The sequence below is a fragment of the Petaurus breviceps genome, unplaced genomic scaffold (assembly GCF_028583685.1).
Source record: "Petaurus breviceps papuanus isolate PSGF00001 unplaced genomic scaffold, PetGlider_PUasm1.0 38, whole genome shotgun sequence".
Classification (NCBI taxonomy): Eukaryota; Metazoa; Chordata; class Mammalia; order Diprotodontia; family Petauridae; genus Petaurus; species Petaurus breviceps.
This window is the reverse complement of record NW_027186304.1, coordinates 32,352,117-32,374,709: the sequence shown is the minus strand read 5'-3', so window position 1 is coordinate 32,374,709 and position 22,593 is coordinate 32,352,117. Positions and strand designations below refer to the sequence as shown.

The following is a 22,593-nucleotide window of genomic DNA, read 5'->3' as shown; positions in this document are numbered from 1 at the left end:
GTGTGTGTGTGTGTGTACATCTATACATACAAAGAGAGAACAGGATCAGTTGAATAGGAAGGGATGACATCTAAAAAATAAAGAGGTGACAGAGGAACATTATGAGAGGAGAAAGGGAGAAATAGAATAGGGTAAATTATCTCATACAAAAGAGGCAAGAGAAAACTGTTACATTGGAGGGGAAGAGCAGGAAATTGAAAGGGAATGGGTCAACCTTACTCTCATTGAATTTAGCTTAAGGAAGGAATAATATACACACTCATTTGGGTATCTTACCCTACAGGACAGTAGGGAGGAAGGGGAAAAGAGGGGGAATGATAGAAGGGAGGACAGATTGGGTGAGAGGGTAGTTAGAAGCATATATTTTTAAAAGGACAGGGTCAAAGTAGAAAATAGAATAAGTGGGGGGTAGAATAGGATGGAGGGAAATATAGTTAGTCTTTCACAATATAACTACTATGGAAATGTTTTGCATAACTTCACATGTACAACCTATATTGAACTGCTTATCTTCCCAATGGGGGTAGGTGAGGAAGGAAGAAGGGAAAGAATCTGGAAATCGAAGTTTTAAAAACAAATGTTAAAAAAAAATGTGTTTTACATGCAACTGGGAAATTATGATATACAGGCACTGGGAGTATAGAAATCCATCTTTCCCTACTAGAAAGTTAGAAAGGGGGATGGGGGAAGATATAAGAGAAAGCAGATTGGAGGAAGGGGTATTCAGTATACTTTCTATCTTGGGGTGGGGGTAGGGGAAAGACAGAGAGAAATTTTGTAACCCAAAATGAATGTTGAAAACTAAAAATAAAATTTTTTAAAATAGCAAGTTGTACATAATAGATTTGTAATTTCACGTGCAATCATCTTTTTATCATATTGTGTTATGGAATGCTTGCTTTATTCTACAAATTAAAATAATTTTTTTAAATAATGAATTCTAACTATATCCAAGAGAGTACATTTTGGAAGTCCACCTGACCACTTGATTCTAAAGAAGGAAAAAAATGAAGGCATGAAGAAATGTAATCATATGTTGAGGCTAGAGGGCTAAAAAGAAAAAAAAATGGAGCCCTTGAGATAAAGTAAAAGGAAAGAGTGATGGTCTTGGAATTAGAAAACTTCAGTGTGAATCAGATGTCAGCCATCTATTCTTTGTGTGACCATGGGCAAATCAGTTAACCACTATGGGCTCCAGTGTTGTCATCTGTAAAATGATATGGTTAAAACTATAAGGCCCCTTAACAGCTCTCAGTATATATTAATAGAAATTCACTCTACTGCCTGCTGTAAAACCCTTCCATTTTGTCTATTCCTTACATTTCTCATTTATATCATGAGGTCACTATCCATTAAATTTTGTTAATGAAATTTATCACAGCGAAGATTTCCCATTGGAGCATCTAATGTTTCTAGAGAAACATAGCCACTCTTCTACAATATTAAAAGTATAATTATGATAATTAAAATAACATAGCATACATGCACAAATTAAGCATTTAAGAAATATTTTATGACCACAGTAGGATAAAAATAATAGATGCTCCCTGGTCACTTGAAAGAGATAGCACAGTATCCAAAAGACCTCATGGTTTTCTGGGAGTAGATTCTTCACACAGCTGGGTCTGGCCTCTGGAGCCCTGGGAGAAACTCTATTGCAAATTCACTTTATGAAACTAATTAACCTAAGGAGAGTAAACAAGGGAAAGGAAGATTTCCCTTGGCAGACAGAAACATTAGAATTTGACTCATGGTAGCAGTGTGGTAGTGACATTCTCATTCTATTGAAAGAGAATCTTTATTATTTAGAGTTCATAATCACCTGCTGTTTATTCCCCTCCCCATGTCAGATATCTCTGTTTTTGACAACATCATAATCTCCACAGCAACCATTGTACTGTCAGAATAGAGGATTGTGACTTTTAGCTTGAGAATATGCATGAGGAACAGATGTCTCCAAGAATTTTTGTAGCGCCATAATGCTATGTGAAAAGAAAATACTATTTAGGGATTGTGTTTGACCAATATTGTATAATAATAGTGCTCACATATTTAGAGTTGAGAACTATAGTGTAAATCTGTTCCAGGATGAGCCATAGATAAATGGTGATAGGAATGGCATTTTTAATACTAAGGAGGGATTTTCACAATAACAAAAAAAAAAGCAAAAGATTTGCTTGTTTAACTTCATTTAGCCCTGATTAAATTTCCTAATTGCAATTTCAATGTTTTAAGGGCCTCTGGTTAGATTTTATTTTGCTTTCCAATATCCGTGCTCTCTTCTTTGTCCAGTCTTTTGATGCCATCTTCTTAGATATCATTGAATTGAACTGGACTGCTTATACTAACAAGTGGAAATCTAGTTTTCATCAACAATGACATAGCATTTGAACTCCATCAACATCTCAATACCCAAAATACTGTATGTAAAAGTAGCAATGGCACTTAATAAAGGAAAATTAGGAAGGGCAATCGGACCTAACCAAGTTCATACAGAAGAAATAGACACAGGAGGCAGGATTATTTAAAAGGTAGAAGAGGAATTGACATACCAAAAGAATGGAAAAGATCTCTGAAAGTGCTGTTACCAAAACAAACAAAAAAGGATGGAAAAAAGGCACTGAAGAAACAAGAGCAACTGCCAATTCATGTGGCTACTTTCTCATGTCTAGAAAATCTCTGCACAAACTCTCTATGCAAACACCGGGGGCACCTTAATGACAATATGAGAAGGCAACTGATCTCTTGATTATGAAGTGGAAAAAAATTATAACATGAAGTAATGTGATTAGATGGCTTTTTTGCACTATTATCCATAGCAGAATGTGTCTTCATAATAACACAATTTAGTAAGATTTGTAGGGAATACAAGATTCAGCAGCATGTGGCAATAATAATTTATTAACAGCCAACAATACTCCAGGCACTATACTAAGTAGTGAGGATACAAAGTATTGCAAAATATAGTCCCTCCTCTCAAGGAGCTCATATCCTAATGAGATTTACAGGCACTGAAAGATGATCAGTGTAGTCAGCCATCCACCTTGGAAAAATGAACTGTGTGAAAAATAATCATTGCAACATTTTGACAAGCAGATGAATAAACAATTCACTGACTTAGTCTTTCAGTATCTATTTCTTGGACAGGCATTATGTATGCACAGTGAATTGGTCTGAGTATTAGAAAAGAGTAATAAAGCAAGCTAGATGGAAATTTAGGAAAATGAACAATATTTCTAACAATCCTAAGCCAATCACTGACACCAAAGATCAGTTTTTTAACACTAAAATTTTTCTGGCAATCCTATATGACTAAAAGTAAATAATACCACAATCTCAAACATGTGACAGTTGTAAGTGACCAAAAGAAAGAAAGAAAATTATAAGACCAATGGAAAGATGCATAACAGATTAAATTAACCTTCAGCACATAGCAGAAATTTAAGCACAAAAAGTGGTATAAAATTTTAACCAAAGATATGTGCACCTGAAAAGGGAGTAAAATCATTAAGTTAGTAAGAATGAGGAGATAATAGAAAGATATTGCATAAATTACACAGGAAGTCACGTGCAAAAAAATAGAAGAAGCAGCAGAAAGTCTTCATATCATTGGACAAATCTTCTGTGGAAGATTTACAGGAAGCAATATATAAGAATTGTACAGAATGAAAAACCAGATGGAGTAGATATGCTGATGAAATAATGGAGTTGTTGAAGAATTGAAGTCTATTAGCAAGAATATATTGAGTGTCCACAAGATAAAAGGCTTATATGGTGCTAGGCCCTCTAGGAAATACCAAGATGAGTCAGACATGGTCTCTGCCCTCAGGAAGATTTCAATCTAGTGTAGTTAGATAAATATCATTATATCTATCTACATAATATATATATATATGTGTGTGCGTGTGTGTGTGTATGCATGTGTATATATGTATGTATATGTATATAGGTCTCTTTTGCTCAGTTTTTAATTCTCCCAGCCTTTACCTTAGGCTTATTAGTGCCCAAACAGGGGCATTATTCATAGTATTTAGAGCTAAAGAGGTTACTGTAGGGAGCCAAAAAGGCCTGATCCAAGACTCAGATAAATTTTTTGATAAGCTGGCTCCAAAGGATCCCCTGTCATGCTGAAGCTGGCTCCTGGATTCTCCTTTGTGATGTGGCTGCATTTAAAAGAAGTTACCTGAGAGCTGAGATCAAAGGCTCTGCCCTGTTCTAAGATTCTAGCCAAAAGGTGTTAAATCCTTATTAGATTAGAAACGTTCGGTTACATCCAGACTACCTAAACCTCCTGTACTAAATAGTGATAATAAAATTAGAGTTACATTTCTTTATTGTGTCTTTGCTCTATAAAAACCTTGTCCAAAGTATCAATAAATGGAGTTTGGTCTTGAACTACCCACATGGCCTGGTTCATTCTCTATCATGTCTCCAATCACATTTAGTCCTGGCAACTAAGTGGCTCCAGGCAGGTTACTTTTCATAAGTAGGAAGAACTATATTTTATCTTTTATTCAATGTTTTCCCAAAAATAAAAAAAGTATTCATCACTATTTTATATCAGTAAAATCAACAGTTTCTTCTGCCCAATAGTTCTTCAAATCTCAATTGTTTTTGTTTTTGGGGGGGAGGAGGTTGTTGATGTTTTAGCAGATTACAAAATTTGAGTTTGGAATCCAGATGCCAAGGTTATATACCACATTATATGGAGAAAATGCAAGTGAGTTTCAGTCCAATTGCAAGTAGTGGGAAGAGATCTTTGTGATCATGCATTGCAGAGGTTTCATTTGACAGCTTGCAAAACAGAGGCCTAGAGATGTCATGATACTTGTTCACAAGTTCACTTAGCTGGTTGGTAACAGTGTTTGAATTAGAGCCCAAAGGTCTTATTTCTTGCCTAGATCTTACACAACAGTTTCCTCTCTTTATCAGTTGCCCAAGAACTTTGTGGTTGTGTTTGACCCAGAGGCCTCACAAATCATCTTCCATATAACCCACAATCATGGGGGCAGAGCCAAGATGGTAGAGTAAAAGCAGGAACTTGCTTGAGCTCACCCACAAACTCCTCCAAATACCTGTAAAACTTTATTTTACTCATAATTCATTTCCACAAGATTTTGAGTTCCAAATTTTCTCCCCATCTCTCCCCTCCCCCCACCCCCAGATGGCTTGCCTTCTTATTACCCCTTCCCCCAGTCTGCTCTCCCCTCTATTACCCCACCTCCTATCCCCCTCCCCCTCACTTTCTTATAGGGAAAGATAGATTTCTATACCCCACTGCCTGTACATCTTATTTCCTAGTTGCATGTAAAAACTATTTTTAACATTTGTATTTAAAACTTTTAGTTCCATGTTATCTCCCTTCTTCCCTTCCCACCCACCCTCACTGAGAAGGCCCTTGGACATCTTCCGCAGCTCCCAGAAGCTCTGACTGGCCCTCGGAATCAGCAGCTCCACAGCAGAAGTCCCAGCTGGTTCCCAGAATCAAAATCACTTCACTCAGGTTCCCAAAATCAAAATCATTCTCTCCAGCCTGGGGGGCCTTTCCTCTTCAGCTTCCCCAGCGGCAGCAGCTTCTGCCTCCATGAAGCTCGCTCCAAGAAGATCTGTCTTTCCCAACCAGGGTCTTTCCTTATATACTGCATTGCTCCTTCCTGCTGTCACATCAGCAACAGGACTTCATACCTTCTGTTTCTTTAACAGAGGCTTAATTTGAACGAGGTGCTAAGTAACTCTCAGTTTAGCAATACAGAAGGAACTTCAAATTTCATTACCATTACAGGTAGTGAGAACCAAATTAGAGTTAGAGTCAGGAAGATCTGAGTTATAATCCCCAGCTCAAACATTTATTGGCTTATGACCCTGAAAAAGTCAATTAACCATTCCATACTTCAGTTTCCTCATCTGTAAAATAAGAGAGTTAAACACAATGTTTATACTATTCTAGGATTCTGCTTCTCTGATTAGAAACATGGGCCTGGATTATTCTGTCTTATCAGGGTTGTGGAGCCCTCAGACACTGAACCAGGCCTTCCTAGGCAGACTTTCATATCTGTGCTCTCTTATGTAATATGAAAAGTCTGTACTCTGAATTCATATACTCAGAATCTCCTTACTATCTGAGGCCTTTTGGTGGGCCTGAAATCCTAGATGCAGAACCTGGTCGGGCTAACAAGATTCTGGGGAGTGTCTGCCCTTTCTTGCCTTCATGATGTTTGCCACAAGAAGGATTTTTTAATACTTCCAGGATTGTTTAGTTTTCATGTGACGACAGAAAATGTCTGGACATAGCAGGATGACATTGAAAATAAAAATTTATTGCCACCATAGTCTATCTCAAGCCAGAGGCACAGGCCCAATATAAAACTGACTTACAAAACTATATTCTGAAGTAAGGAAACCTCCATATCTTGAAGTTATTAGGTAGCTCCAGGAGCCAATCTTTTCATATTGATGTTTTTCAGGATCCTCAGCTCTTATCTCAGTGCCATGTTCCTACTGCTTCTGCTCAATAGGAATCAGTAGTTTGGTAAAATTTTTGCTTACATATCTTGTGAGGGGTTAGATACCCCAGAGTGTGGAAAAACCCAAGTTCCAAAGCAACAGATCTCTCTCAAGCATGGAAAAATACAAGCCTCGAAAAACAGAACTGCCAGGGTCATGGACTATAGTTTAATCCTTGATGCACTAATAACTGGAATCATGAGCTAGAACTGGTGACTCCTTAACAAACTAATAATGCATTGTGATATAAACCGCCTTTGGTGACTGTTAGAAGATAATTACTAAGATGCAATTGTGTAAGAAGCAGAGTTGATTGAAGCTGTGTGAATATTTGTTTCAACCAATTAACCAATTGCTAGTAAAGACATAAAGATTGACATAAGGGATTTCACCTCACACAAGTCAACAATATCCCATCCAGCCAAAGGTCGTTATACCAAGGGTGGTTAAGTCTTTAAAGTGCCACCTCCCCAAGATACTATACTGAAGGTCATTAAGGCAAGGAAATCCTTCACTTATACCCCACACATGAGCTCATATTCCAAAAGATGATAGAGACTTCAGGTAATAGGAGAGAGATCATTTTGGGGAGGAAGACATATATTAAGGACATTTTCAAAATAATTTTTTTTTTTTAAGCAATCGGGGTTAAGTAACTTGCTCAAGGTTACAGGGCCAGTTATTTCTGGGTGTGGTGCTAAGTATCTGAGCCCGGATTTGATCCCCAGGTCATCCCGACACTGGAGTGGGTGCTCTTACTCACTGAGCCACCTGGCCGCCCCTTTCAAAATAATTTTTAAGAAAATCCTATCAAGACTGTTTATTACTGAATGTTTTGAAAGCATTTTCATTGAGAAATATCATATACATCACCAAAGCTACTGTGAGTTCCCATGGTCTTCACCCTCACCTTGACATCATCACTAAGATAGCCCTCTACAGAGAATCTGGTAACTATGGATTGTGTTTAGATATTAATATGTGAATGGATATCTACATTTGAATAAGTCTCCATGGGTGCAAATGCCTGTGCATGTGTGTGTGCCTGGTGATGCTAGATTGATAAAGCTTCTGAAGTTGACTTTTACAAACAAATACATTTTTTAAAATTCAAAATTCTGGGTCTGCTGCTTTGTCCTGCTCCCTTTTTATATCTCATATTTCAATGCCTCAAAATATCTATGATTTCACTGGTAGTAGCTCAAGCATTATCTTCTACACAAAGCCTGATACACTCAACAGCCAGTGCCTTCTCTCTCAAACTACTTTGTATTTATTCTGTATATCATTTCGTTTTTTGTATTTTGTGTCCCTAGTGCTTAGCATAATTACGAACACCAAATAACTGCTTATTTCATGCTGACTGATCACTTAATTGGTTGCTGGGCATGGGTATTCCTTCCAGTGACATAGACCTTAACCTTTCCCATCTTCAAAAAAATCCCAAAATCAGAATTGTGCATTCTAAGAAGGGGCACAGATCATCTTGTCCAACCTACCCATTAAAGGAATCTCCCCTATAACGTGCTATTCAAATGGTCATCCAGCCTCTGTTTACATCTGCCACCTCCTGAGACAGTCTATTCCACTTTGGGACAACTCCAGTTGTTGAGAAGGTTTTCATCACGTCACAACTAAATTGGCCATTTTGCAATTTCTGCCCATTAGTGGCTCTTGGTTCTGACTTCTGGGGCCAAAAAAACTAAATCTTTTCTCTAGATTCTAGTCCTTCAAATACTTGAATGCAACCATCATAATCCCTTGAATCTTCTCTCCAGGCTGAACATTCGGTTCTTTCAAGGGATCCTCATAACAAGAGCCCATGAGTTGCTATATATAAAGAACTCCATCTGATGGTGAGACTTTCTACACTTGAATAGGGTGAAAGGTCTATACGACAAGCCCTTCCACCTGGCTAGACCCTTTCAGAATTTGGGAGCTTGGCATTTGGACACAGAGAGAATAATGAGACATTAATGTAGCAATTCTAGATTCAGATCCAGCAGCCCCTGAATCCTGAAACTTGCAGATTCCCCTGCTATTCCTCTTTTTTTTGGTCTTTTTGGAGGGGGATAGGCAGGGCAGTTGAGGCTAAGTGACTTGCCTAAGGTCACACAGGTAGTAAGTGTTAAGTGTCTGAGGCCAAATTTGAACTCAGGTCCTCCTGACTCCAGGGGCGGTGCTTTATTCACTGCACCACCTAGCTGCCTCTATTCCTCTTTTCTTATCAGAAACCCAAAGCTACACCAAAAAGTACAAGCTTATCACAATACCATTTCTCAGTCCCTGACCTGTCCCATTGAATGATATAGCCACCCAAACTAAAATGTTCAGTTGAAAACTAAATGGTCTTATAAACCAACTGGTAGTTTTGTCTTTAAAAATGTTAAATAATCCTTTTTCTTCATCTTTAACTCCTGTGGCTTTTTCTCCCAGTAATTTGACCAAAGAGACAACATTTTGCCATTATGTAGACAGCCTTGGAATTCATAGCAATCCCCACTTACTCCCCCCCCCCCCCCCCAAAAAAAAAAAACCAAGACACTTTGTTAATCATCAAGCAATTCTAGTTTCTAGTCTACAAATCCTAGTGACTATTACATATTCTGTTATTCTTTCTTTGCAGTAGTTGGTAGAGTACCAATTGTTTTAAGCTTCTACTGAAGATTCATCTCCATTATTAATGAAATTCAACATAGTCTATTATAACTAAGATTTAGTTGATGATCATTTTGTTCATTATTCTCATTCATGATTTCACAAATTTTTTCGTATGTGATATATTTCTGATCAAATACATTGAATCCTATAGTAGCACATGAACAGAATACGACTCATAGGAAACATCTCTCAAGCCATCAAGAGACCTCATGGCAAAATGAAAACACCACTAATCTGGGAGACAGAATTCCTAGAGGATATCTAAATTCCTTGAGGGCAAAATGCTTTTCATTTCTGCCTTTGCATCTATAATACATAGCACAATGCCAGGCACATAGCAGGCATTTAGTAAGTGATTTTTCCTTGATTGATTGAACTAGTCTCTCTACAGGAAACCAGTTATGTTAAGTCACTTAACCTTTCACTTAGCCAGGAGGTGGGACTAGATGACCTTTAAAATTCCATTGGTTCCAACCTGTAAGGGAAGTACATTTCCATTATACAGGCAACATTTTAGACTTTGGGGTAAAATCTATTTAGCAGATATGAAGCTGTCAGGAAATTCATGTGGCAACCAAACAACAGATAAATTTTCTGCCTCAATTCTCGAGTTTATTTGACCCAAATCTACCAGTTTGCTGTCTGCATGTGCACACACACACACACACACACACACACACACACACACAAACACACAAATTGTGCTTAGTTTTAGTTGACCTCTTCTCTCAGATTCTTAATTTCACAGTTACTTACTTAGTGAATCATGGAGCTTGATTCTCCCACATACCTGCTGAACATAAGTAAGGAAACTTTTGAAAAATCACTGGCTCTTAACAGGCCACTGGAGTACTACAATATTTAGTATTTTGTTGTTTTTGATCGTATAGATTATGATGAGATGTCATAGAGTAGGAAAAACTATGGATTTGGAGTCAAAAAGCCTGTATTTAATATCCAGCATTTTTGCTCACCCCCTATATTATCTTAGACAAGTGTAGCACCAATGCAATATTCACAGCACTGAAGGTGACTGTGAATATGCCGGCATAGTTATCAATTGCAAAGTATAACAAATTGTCCATATGGAAAACAGAAGCGAAACATTTATTCAGACACCAGAAAGCCAAATCCCAACACCAGGAAACTGAATCCATCATAGCAACAAAGAAATTAATGCATTGTAGCACAGCAAGGAGCCACACCATCCTTTAGACCTCCCACAAACTCACAGTCCTAGCTTGTGTTATGAAAGAGAAGACAGTCTTGATCTCTGACCTCCCTATCTATCAGCACTTCAATCACCCAGGCTCTGCCTTTCAGTGGGAAAGAAGAGGCACCTTCATCACTCAGTCCAATATGCCGCACCAGTTCATTGTCATTGGGTTCATTTCACCAGTTCACTTCAATGGGTCATCAAAATAAATTTATAGGAAATGCAATGCCCACGGGGATGTAGATAATTGGACAGATTCCAGGGATCAGTGATGTGCTCTGTAGTGTCAAACTATGGGTGGTCAAAGACAAATATTAGAGTCATCTGCTGACAATATGCCTCCTTGTCAAAAAGAAAAAGAATGAAAAAAGGAAGGAAGGAAGAAAGGAAGGAAGGAAGGAAGGAAGGAAGGAAGGAAGGAAGGAAGAATTTATTAACAGGTAGCTAAATTTGTCCCTGGGCTATGTCCCAGCATCACCTTTGCTTATACTTGCAAAGACAATGCAAACCAAAAAATTTCTAGGACTCGAGGAAGGGAATTGGAGACACAACCATCCAGATTTCAAGGCGATGCCTTTTGTTCAAGGATGTACTTAAGTTGATGTCCTAAGTTAAAGAATGAGCTGGATTACTCTTAAAGTTCTACCTCTTAAAGCTGGTTCTAGGTGAATCTGTTCTCAGAAATTGCCAGTGATGCCCTACCTGGTATTTGTCATCAAACCATATGTCTGACTTGCTATTTCATGACTGAGCTTCATTTCCTAAAATTGTAATCTACTTTGGGATGTGGGTGTGTGCACACGCACACATGCACTTGATTATCCCTTCTTTCTTCTAACATCATTCCATTACAGCTCATTATGCAACAGTTGTTCAGTTCTCCTGTCATTTTTGGCACATACCTAGTGAAGTTAACAGATGATAATGTCAATACTGGCAGGAGGACTAGATGCCAAGACTTCATTGTTCATAAGCTGCTCGTAAGTGTAAGATTGCTATATTAACATACAGCCTATGTTCCACTGAAGGTCCTAGAGGACATTTACTTCCTCTCCTTTTAAACTCCATACTGAGAGGGGGGGAAAGATGCAAATGAATGGAAAGAAGGGAAATTCATTATATATAACTTTTCCAAATCAAAGATCATCACCTTCCTATGTCTTCCATACTTGCTATCATTTAGGATACATTCAGTATCCTCATCCTGGTCACATAGTTCTTCAACTTCCTAAAATCCAGTTACTTTTATTTCCATTTCATTTCAGCTGCCCACAAGTACACCTTTATGCAGCACATTTTAATTGCTCAGCATGATTCTACCCCAACATCTCTAATGCTATCTGACCATAAATCTCAGAGAAATCTCACAGAATATTGGAATGGAAAGGGATCTCAGAGGACATCTAGTCTAATCCTTCTGCTTTTATGGTTATGAAATTAATATCCAGAGAGTCTATGTGATTCCCCAAAGGTCACAGTCCTAGTTTTATGCATCAAATTCAATAGTTATGTATCACACACTGAACTGTCTACAAAACATTGTGTTGGCACCACAGGAGTTTAGATAGATCAATCTTTTTTTCTTCATATACCTTATATTCAAACTGGGGAATACACAATAAATGCCACGTATATGAGAGCAATGCAAATGTATTATATGAGGTCTGGTAGGAAGCAAGGTCAACACTGACAATTACAGAATCTCTAAGTTGGACCTTCATTAATCATAATTACCTTCTCTTTGATTTTTATCATGTCTCCTCTATTCTTAGTTATAAAAGTAACCCTCATCACTGCTACTTCTTGGAGTTATTGTCACATTTTTCTTTTTTCTCTTTTCTTTGGAACTTCTTAAAGGCTTGATTATAAAGATAGCTCATATTTATATAGCATTATAGTTTACAGGTACTTTCCTCACAATGAATTGATCAAGCAGCTGATCCAAGTGTAATCATCCCCATTTTAAGGATAATAAAACTGAAGCTTAGGGAGGTTGAAGCAATGTCTCAAAATACATTAATAACTAGGGAAAATGCATCCATTTGTGAGCTAAAGCATGTGTTCTTTAGAACACAACAAAGGTGGATAAAATCACACCACCATTCTGACTTGTTTCACTATAAATTTATTTAACACAACCTTACATGGGCCCTCACTGCTGCTATGTAATCCTATTATATCTCCATTGTCAATTTACATCTCACTCTCCATAGTGATTCCAAATCTTTTCATCCCTCCTTAAACTTCCCATGGCTTCCTCCATCCCCATTTTCTCATCTGAAAACCTTGCCTCATATTTTACAGAAAAATTGAGGTCATTTGCCATGTACTTCCTCCTCTTTCCTCTTCCTCATCTCCTATCACTCAGATGCCTTCTGCCACTACCTCTTCATTCACACTTTTCTCCCAAGATAAAGAGACCTTACTCCTCACCAAGAAAAAGTCCTTTACTTGTTCAAGCAATCTCATTCCATCCCACCTCCCCCAACAGGTTATCTACTCTGTCATCCCTACTCTTTCACTTATTTTCAATTTCTGTCTACTGGTTCATTTCCTACTACCTCAAACATGCCCATATATCTCCAAAGTGAAAAAACCCTCACTTGAATTTTCCACCCCATTAACTATGATCCTATATCCCTTCTGCCCTTGACACTGAACTCCTCAAAAAGCACAATCATATTCTTTCCTCTCATTTTATTTATTTTTTTGGAGGGGGGAAGTCAAGCAATGTGGTTAAGTGACTTGCCCAAGGTCACACAGCTAGTTAGTATATCAAGTGTCTGAGGCCACATTTGAACTCAGATCCTCCTGACTCCAGGGCTGGTGCTCTATTCACTGCACCACCTAGCTGCCCTTTCTCTCATTCTTTTCTTAACTCCTTATAATCCTGTTTCCAACTTTACTATTCCACCAAAACTGCTCTCTCTAAAGTTACAAATATCTCTTAGTTTCCAAATCCAATGGCCCTTTCTCAGTTCTCATTCTCTATAAACTGTTACACTACATTTGCTTCTCCCTGATACTCCCTTCTCTCAAGGTTTTTGGGACACCACTCTTTTGCTTCTATTCCTATCTATCTGACCACCCTTTCTCTGTCTCCTTTACTGGATACTCTCCCAGATCATACTCTCAAACCACAGATATTCCTCAGGATTCTATCCTGGACCTTCTCTCTACTTCACTTGGAAATGTCATCAGTCCTCCTGTAGATTTAGTTACCATTTTTATTGCTGATGATTCTCAAATCTACCTACCCTTTCCCAATCTCTACTGACCTCCAATTTCACATCTGTAACTGCCTTTTAAACATCTTAAACTGAATGTCTAGTGGACATCTTAAACTCAATATATCCAAAACAAAACTTTTACGCTTTCCCCCAAACCAGGGGTGGAGAAAACCTGTGGTCTCAAGGCCACATGTGGCCTTCTAGGTCCTTGGGTGCAGCCTTTTGACTGAATCCAAGTTTTATTATGGGGATTTGTTCTGTGAAATTTGGATTCAGTCAAAGGGTCACACTTGAGCACCTAGTGGGCCACATATGGTCTTGAAGCCACAGGTTCTCCACCCCTGCCCCAAACCCTTCTGCCCTCCTACCTCCTCTGTTACTGCAGAGGGTATCTTCCCAGTCCCTCAGCCTCTCCATTTAGGAGTCATCCTGTATTCCTCACTATTATTCTACCCCAACCCCCAAATCCAATTTATTATCAGGGCCTGTAGATTTGATCAATGCAACATGTCTTTTCTCTTCTGTCATGGCCACAGTGTAGTGCAGGCTCTCTACACCTCATGGATTATTGAAGTACCCAACAGTGTGTCTGCCTGCCTCAAGTCTCTTCCAACTCCAATCCATTTTCCATTGAGCCATTAATGTGATTTTCCTGAAGTGCATCATGTCACGTATACTCCTACACGGTAAACTCCGGTGGATCACTATTGCCTTCAGGATCAAATGCAAACTGGCATTCAAACCCTTGTAACCTAGCCACTTCCTACCTTTAGAGTCTTCTTACACTTTACTCCTCAATGTGTGCTCTTCAGTCCAATGGCACTGGCTATTCCACAAACAAGATACTCCTCTCAGCTCCAGATATTCTCTCCAGCTATCCTTGATTCCTGAAATGCTCTTTCTCCCCAGCTCTGACTCCTAGCCTCCCTCACTCCCTTTAAATCTCAGCTAAAATCCCATCTTCTACAAGAAGCTTTCCCCAACTCTTAATTCTGGTTACTTCTCTCTGCACATTTTCTACTGTTTATCCTGTATATAGCTTGTTTTGTATAAATGTGTTTGCATGTTGTCTCCCCCATTAGGTTTAAGCTCTTTGAGGGCAGACACTATCTTTTATCTTTTTTTTTGTGACCCCAGTGATTAGCACAGTACTCCACACATTATAGGTACTTAATGTTTATTGATTGATTATACCTGAAATGTTTCAATGGATCTAAGATGCTGCTTAAGTCAGTTACTTTTATTTTCAGTGTAGAGCCAAATCCATCCTCCTCTTCATCTGTGCAAATTTTGACCATGCTATCCTATAAATCCTGCACAGGATATCTCGTTACTGTGCTGGAAGCTTTCATCTAGGTCTTTTAGCATGATTCTCCAACACAATACTTGGGCTGTCCTTATATTTTTCCCTTGCTCTTGATACAGAACGTTCACCTCTCTTTTTTCACCCATACATCTCCTGTGTGACTGGCATGGAAGTCATTGCTATTAATATACTATGGCCTTTGCTCACCATATGTCTCTCCATTGACTTTTGGGACACCTATAATTCTGATTCACCAGTGATTATTGTGTACTATGATTCAAATCATATAACATTGATGGGAGAACAATGGCATAAAAAGTAGATTTTTGGTTTTGCAGTTGTTGTTTTTTTTTTTTTTTAATTGAGGGAACAACTTGAGATCATTAAAAACAAAACACAACTTTCCTTTTCTTTTTTTTTCCTTTTGGAAGGCAATTGGAGTTAAGTAACTTGCCCAAGGTTACACGGCTAGTTTTGTGTGTGTGTATGTGTGTGTTAAGTGTCTGAGGCCGGATCAGAACTCAGGTCCTCCTGACTCCAGGGCCAGCACTTTACTCACTGCGCCACCTAGCCGCCCCAAAACACAACTTTCCAAATATGATTTACCTATTTAGGTATTGGCTCAGTCCCTTGTCCATATGAAATTTTGTCCAAGATATTTCTTATGTTAGACCACCACCATGGGCTATCCATCCAGCTGTACAACAGAGACTGAGTATGAGGTATTCTGCATCTACTTGGTTTTTCCTATATAGATAAATCTGCCAAGCTCTTTTGAGTGTTTGTGAATCTAATTTAGGAGGTCCTGTTTTGTTCTAGGGCTTAAAGCAATATCATAAATAAGAGCATTTGGAGAACCTCACCAATGATAGGGAATCCCTCTTCCATTTGGATCTTGTGGTGGCTATCCTCCATGATAATGGCAAACACATTTGGTGAGTCCTCATCTCCTTGATTTGTATTACACTTGATGATGGTCATCAGAGGACCATCAGTAAAAATTAGATTGAATTTTATATCTACCACTGAATTTTATATGATTTTGATATTGCATGGGAGACCCTTTATTGGATGAAAACCTTTAAATTTTTAAGGCTGAATTTTTCTAGTTTGAAGCAAATTATTTTCTATATAAATTCTATGTGTTTCTATGTACACATGCATGTTTATGTTCACTTATATATATATGTATATTCATGGATAAACTAAAAGTTATCTAAGACTTTATTATATGTCATATATTGTACTAATCTCTGAGGATACAGTAAATAGGACAAGAGAGACCATAAGAATGGTCATTACAGTTGGGTGCTTGGGGCTAAGTAGTCACAGGGTCAATGAATGGAGTCAAAAGGCTTTTGAGTGATTTGCCCTTTCCAGAAATGGTATTGATGATTTGATTATTTTCCCAAAGTAAGAGGTAGAAAGCAGTAATGGGAATTTATACGCTCTGGCATGGTGGAAAGATTTTGTACAACATGGTTGGTTTGAGGGCCCATTGTATATGGAAGCTCTCACCCATTAGGAAAGTATGACCCTTGATCAGGAATTGGAAGAATAATTCAACAAGAAGAGTAGAATCTTGTATTCTTGTGCTTAGTACATCTTAATGTCAATTGTGTATGATTGAGATGGATGACCAAAGATTTGGGCTTCAGGAAATTACCAGTTTGCCTTTCACTTCTCACATTATCTTCAAACTATAAACCTGATAGAGTTTACTAAAGATTTTATAAAAAGGAGAAAAATCTCCCTCATCCAAGTGAAAAGTGCCATAGTGAAAGATTTTCTATCAGTAGACTGAGCAATTCTCTATGATGAATGTGGACACAGCTTCAGCCTTAAGGTAGTTATTATCTCCATGACATTATTCCCCATGAATTACTCCTAAACTCTAGTGTCTGATAAAGAAGAGGCCCTTCTTGCCAAAACCACACTACATATTTCCTTTATCTCATCCCTTCCATTTTTCTCCAGTATATTAACTTCCATTACTTCCTAGCTAATGGTTCCTTTCCTACTACCTACAAACACAACTACCTCTCCACCAACCATCAAAAAAAATGCATTGCCTCCACTTCTTTCCTTATTTATTAATCCTATGCAATCAGATCTCTGCTTTTATCACTAAACCGAAACTGTTTAATTGTCAAATCTGAAACTCTTTTCTCAATCCTAATTCCTCCTGACTTTTCTGTAGCATTTTATATGGCTGATCATCTTCCACTCCTGAATAATTTCTTCTCTAAAGTCTACTGATACTTTCTACTGGTTATCCTTCCATTTGCCTCACCACTGCTCAACCTGTTTTGCTAGAACTTCATCCTTGCCATGTCTCCTAATTCTGGGCATACCCCACAAAGCTCTGTCCTCCTTTTCTCTCTACATTGTCTCCTTTGGTGATCTCATGCTTAATTAGATTTCTATAGTAATGACTCTGAGATCCATAAATCTACTTTGGGGTTCTCTCTCAAGCTCTAATGCTATTTCAAAAACTACTTTTTAGACAGCTTTAACTACATGCCCTTGAGGCAGCTCAAACTCAACATGCCCAAAACAGAATTCATTTTCTTTCTCCAAAAAGCTACTTCTCTAATAAATGTGCCTATTTCCTTGGAGGGCATTAACATCTTCCAATTCACCCATGTTCTCACCCTCCACACCATGTCTTCACTCTCAGTCACCTACATATATTGAAATCTATGTAGTTGATAATCTGTTTCATCTACAACATTTCTCACATCTACCTCTTCTTTTCCACTCACACAGTCACCACGCTATTTTGAGCCATGATCATCTTTTCCCTGAGTTATTCCAACAGTCACTTAACTGATTTATTTGCCTCAGGTCTATTCCATTCCAATCTCCTCCACACAGCTAGCAATGATTTTCCTAAAGGATAAATCTGAGGGGTAGCTAGGTTGCACAGTGGATAGAGCACCAGCCTTGGAGTCAGGAGGACTTGAGTTCGAATTTTACCTCAAACACTTAAACCTGATTGTCATAGAGCAACAGTGAGAGAAAATATCTGACTAGTCTCTCTCTACTCAACTGAAACGGTCCCAGAACATTTAAAGCCTCCTCATGACCTGGCCCCAACCTACTTTTCCATCCTTATTGTATGTTACGTCCATTGATGTACTTCTCCAAGCTCCAGACAAACACCTTTGTATCATTCTTCACATGTGGCACTCCATTTCCTATGTCTATACCATTACATCTGCTGTCCCCTTGGGCACTGTCTCCTCATCTCCACCTCTTAGAATTGTTTCTTTGAAGGCTTAAAAGACTCAGCTCAGGAGACAGACATTACATGAAGAATTTCATGATTTCCACCCCCCTAACCACACCCATACCCACCCCCACCCACCCCACCCCCACACACCCTTAATTGCTATTGCCTTCCTCCCAAAATTACTGTATATCTTTTGTATATGTACCTGTATGTACATGTTTCCCCCACCAAACTGAAAGCTGTTTCAGGATATAAACCATTGCATTTTTGTCTTTCTATCTCTAGTGCCTTTCATAGTACTAGGTGGGATATTAAATAAATGATTATAATGAATCCTTTCTTCTCTACACATTACAATCCAAAAGTCATCCCTTAGAGATATATACATATAAAAAGCACTACATTAAAAAGACTAGCATTCTTTAGCACATAATGAATATTTTCCAAGAATTTTTATTTCAAAATTTAGGACATGTAGAGAAGTTAGCTGGTTTTCAAAAACTAGTTTTGCTTCAAGATAGATGAAATACACTGTCAGATACTTATACTTGGTACAACTGTGGGTGGAAAGCCAGTCTGTTGTTCATAAAAATCGAAATATTTCCATGGCAAGCTTACCTTCCCCTGTGAGTGGTCTGTGTGCCTGGCTTTATCATTCATCTATCCACTAATTGTTCAGAACATTTTGTCCCTCTTTTACCTGTTGAAAAAAAAGTCAAGAGATCATTAGTCTCTGTTCTTTCTCTATTGTTACAAAAATGTTCTGCAATCTTAGAGGCTCCTATTGTAGCATAACTGTGACAAGGATGTATTATTCTTTCTCCTGGATGTATGATACCCATTGACAAAGGCAGTGTGCTATAGTAGAAAGAACAATGCCTTTGGAATCAGGACAAACCAAAGTTTAAATCAAAGTTCTTACATTTACTAGCTTTGCAACTTTGGAAAAGTTACTTGAACTCTCTAAGTTTTTGTTTACCTATCTGCAAAATAAAAATCCAGTATCCACTTTGGAACCTCTTCCCCAATTCACACACAATGGGAAATTGGATCCTTAGAAGGCAATGAAATGACTACTGTACCTCTTAGAGGTATATGGGTATCTCTGAGGGGCTGGATTTTCTATTACTGTTATTCATGAATATTCATCTGGGATGCTCCCCATTATCAATCAAACAGTAAAACTCTATTGACTTTCAGGAAAAGAGGTTAATGAAAAGCTATAGAAAGAATAGTGATCATGGAAGGCAGAAGACAGAGGAGTAAAGGCAAGGACTTGCTTGAGCTCTTCCCAAAACCCTCCAAATAGCTTTTTTTTTAATTTTTTGCAAATACCTTTTAAAAATGACTCTAAACAAATTCTAGAACAGTAGAACCCACAAAAAGACAGAGTAAAACAAATTTTCCAGCCCAAGACAACTTGGAAGCTTGGCAGGAAAGGTCTGTTGCAACAGGGTGAGAAAGGAACACAATTCAGATCAGGTTGTACCAGCACAGACCAGGCCCCAGCAAACCCTGAGCAGGCCTCGGGGTGACTGAATCACAGGAAGCAGTGACAGTTTCCAGGCCTCTGAGACTTCAGATGCTAAAGACAACTTAGGAGGTCAGAAGGAAAGGTCTATCTCACCTGGTTGAGCATTGTAGCATCATTCAGCACAGGCCATGTCAACACTGCTTCGGCCACAGAAAACCAGGAGCAGGACTTGGGAGTGACTAAATCAGCAGCATCACCTGCTTCCTGAGCTCTCAGCCCACAGATGGTAAAGGGTCAAACACCTGGTTATAAGAAGATAACGGGGGTCTTTTTGCTAGTCTGAGGTGGGATTCTGTGGCTCTGCCCACACTCAGAGCCAGTCACAGTCCTGCGTGGCAATACCAGGACAGGGAGGAGAACTAGAATAGCAGAGCTTGTGGTCACAGCGGAGGGGGGACCCTCTTCACAGCTCCAGAGCAGAAAAGAGTGCTTGAGGTTACTCACAGATCAGAGCACAGGCCAGGAAAGTAGTAAGCACCTCTCCCTGGATCAGACCTTCAAAACTTGGCAGTAGGTAGGGGCCGAAATTAGAATAGGCTAAACTTTCTCAGACCTCACATGAGTTAGACTAGAGATAAAATAATGATGGTTGGTTGCTGCAGGTCATATGACAAATAGGAGAGTGCACAGTGGCAACTCTACATTTTTCATGGGCTGCACAAAATGCATAGGCAGGCTACAAGCAACCCACAGGCTATATGGTTTGCGGGCCTGTCTTAGATCATACCACATTGGAAGAACTAAAAACTTACAGGTCCCTAGAAGTATCTCTGAAAACAGCTACTCCTGAAGCCTGGGATAGCGCACCCTCTACCGGGGAGCAGAATCCTACTTTACCAAAAAGTTTAAAGTCAAGCAATGGACTGGGAAAATGAGCAAAAAAATCGGAAAAAAACCTCTGACTACAGAAAGTTACTATGGTCAAAAGGAAGATCAAAAATACACACTCAGAAAAGGACAATAAAGTCAAGAATCCTACTTTAGCAGAAAGTTAAAAGTCAAGAAATAGACTGGGAAAATGAGAAAAAAATGGGAAAAAAACTGACTACAGAAAGTTACTATGGTCAAAAGGAAGATCAAAATACACACTCAGAAAAGGACAATAAAGTCAAGAATCCTACTTTAGCAGAAAGTTAAAAGTCAAGAAATAGACTGGGAAAATGAGAAAAAATGGGAAAAACCTCTAAACAATAGAAAGTTACTATGGTTAAAAGGAAGATCAAGGGAGGGATGGTGTCAAGATGGCGGAGTAGAAGCAGGACCTCCCTGCTGCTCCAGCTTCCACCTTCCCCAATCCATGTAAAAAGGGGACTCTAAAAAACTTTAGAGCTGCAGAACCCACAAAATGACACAGAGAAACTAACCTCCCTCTGAGGACAGCCCAGCAGGCTGGCAGAAATTGGACAGCACAGCGCTCTGGGAGCCAAGCTGAGCCCTGTGTCCAGGCTTTAGCCCCAGGGCAGGCCTGACCAGCTGCTGGCGGGAGGAACTCCAGATCAGCAGCAGCTGTGGTCCTTTCCAGATTTATCAACACATAGATGTGAAGGACAAAGTGAAAGGTCAGTGCAGTCTGGACTTTGGGGCCCAGTAAGTGGGAGTGCATGGCTTTTGCCGCCGGGGCGAGAAGCCACTGAGATGCTGGCACAGCCAGACAGCACCACGTGTCAGCTTCAGCTCCTGGCCTGCAGAGTTTAGGGGGACCAAGCACCAGTCTGAGGGGTAATCACTCTTGCTCTAACCTTGGATCTGGATTGCAGTCTAGGGTGGAGGTCCTGGGGTGTGTGTCCAGCTTGCCAGAGGGTGTGGAGACCTCAGAGAGGGCACCCATCTAATACCTCTGGCAGCTGAGAAAACCCCAGCATTTGGGACAAAAGCTGCCCTGTCTGGTGGCAGAGTCCTACTGTGGCAAAAAGCCCAGGGGTCAAGTGACTGAGGGGCGACATGACCAGGCAAAGGAAACAAAGCAGACATAAGAGTCCAACATTAGACTCCTATTTTGGGGACAAAAAAGAGCAAAGCATGGAACAGGATGAAGACAGTAAAGTCAGAACTCCTGCACCAAAAGCTTCAAAGGAAAATACAAGCTGGATACAGGCCATAGAGGACCTTAAGAAACAGATAAGAGAAGTGGAGGAAAAATTAGGAAGAGAATTGAGAACAATGCAAGAAAATTACAAAATGAGAGTCAACAGCCTGACTGAGGAAAATAATACCTTAAAAAATAGACTAACTCAAATGGCAAAAGAGGCTCAAAAAGCCAATGAGGAGAAGAAGGCCTTAAAAAGCCAAATTTGCCAGATGGAAAAAGAATCTCAAATGCTCAATGAGGAGAATCATTGCTTCAGAATTAGATTGTAGCAAATGGAAGCTAATGACTTTATGAGAAATCAAGATGCTGTTAAACAGATCCAAACAAATGAAAGAATAGAAGGCAATGTGAAATATCTCATGGGGAAAACCACTAACCTGGAAAATAGATCCAGGAGAGATAATTTTAAAATTATTGGACTACCTGAAAGCCATGACCAAAGTAAGAACCTAGAAATCATCCTCCAAGAAGTTCTCAAAGAAAACTGCCCTGATGTTTTAGAACGAGAGGGCAAAATAGAGGTTGAAAGAATCCACTGATGACCTCCTGAAAAAGATCCCAAAAAGAAAACTCCTAGGAATATTATAGCAAGGATCCAGAATTCCCAGATTAAGCAGAGAATATTACAAGCAGCCAGGAAAAAACAATTTTAATATTGTGGAAACACAATCAGGATAACCCAGGATCTGGCAGCTTCTACACTGAGGGATTGAAGGGCTTGGAATTTGATATTTCAGAGTTCAAAGGAGCTGGGATTAAAACCAAGAGTCAACTACCCAGCAAAACTGAGTATGATGTTTCAGGGGAAAATATGGTCA

General features: G+C 39.1%; 1 long non-coding RNA gene across 1 annotated transcript in view; it reads right to left on the bottom strand.

Moving 5' to 3' along the window:
• Window positions 1-18,855, bottom strand: part of LOC138170042 (uncharacterized) — a 238,146-nt gene extending 219,291 nt beyond the window's left edge. Inside the window, exon 1 of the long non-coding RNA XR_011170519.1 lies at window positions 18,771-18,855. This is a non-coding gene — a long non-coding RNA (uncharacterized lncRNA). The remainder of the gene's footprint in view (window positions 1-18,770) is intronic.
• Between the last annotated feature and the right edge of the window lie 3,738 nt (window positions 18,856-22,593).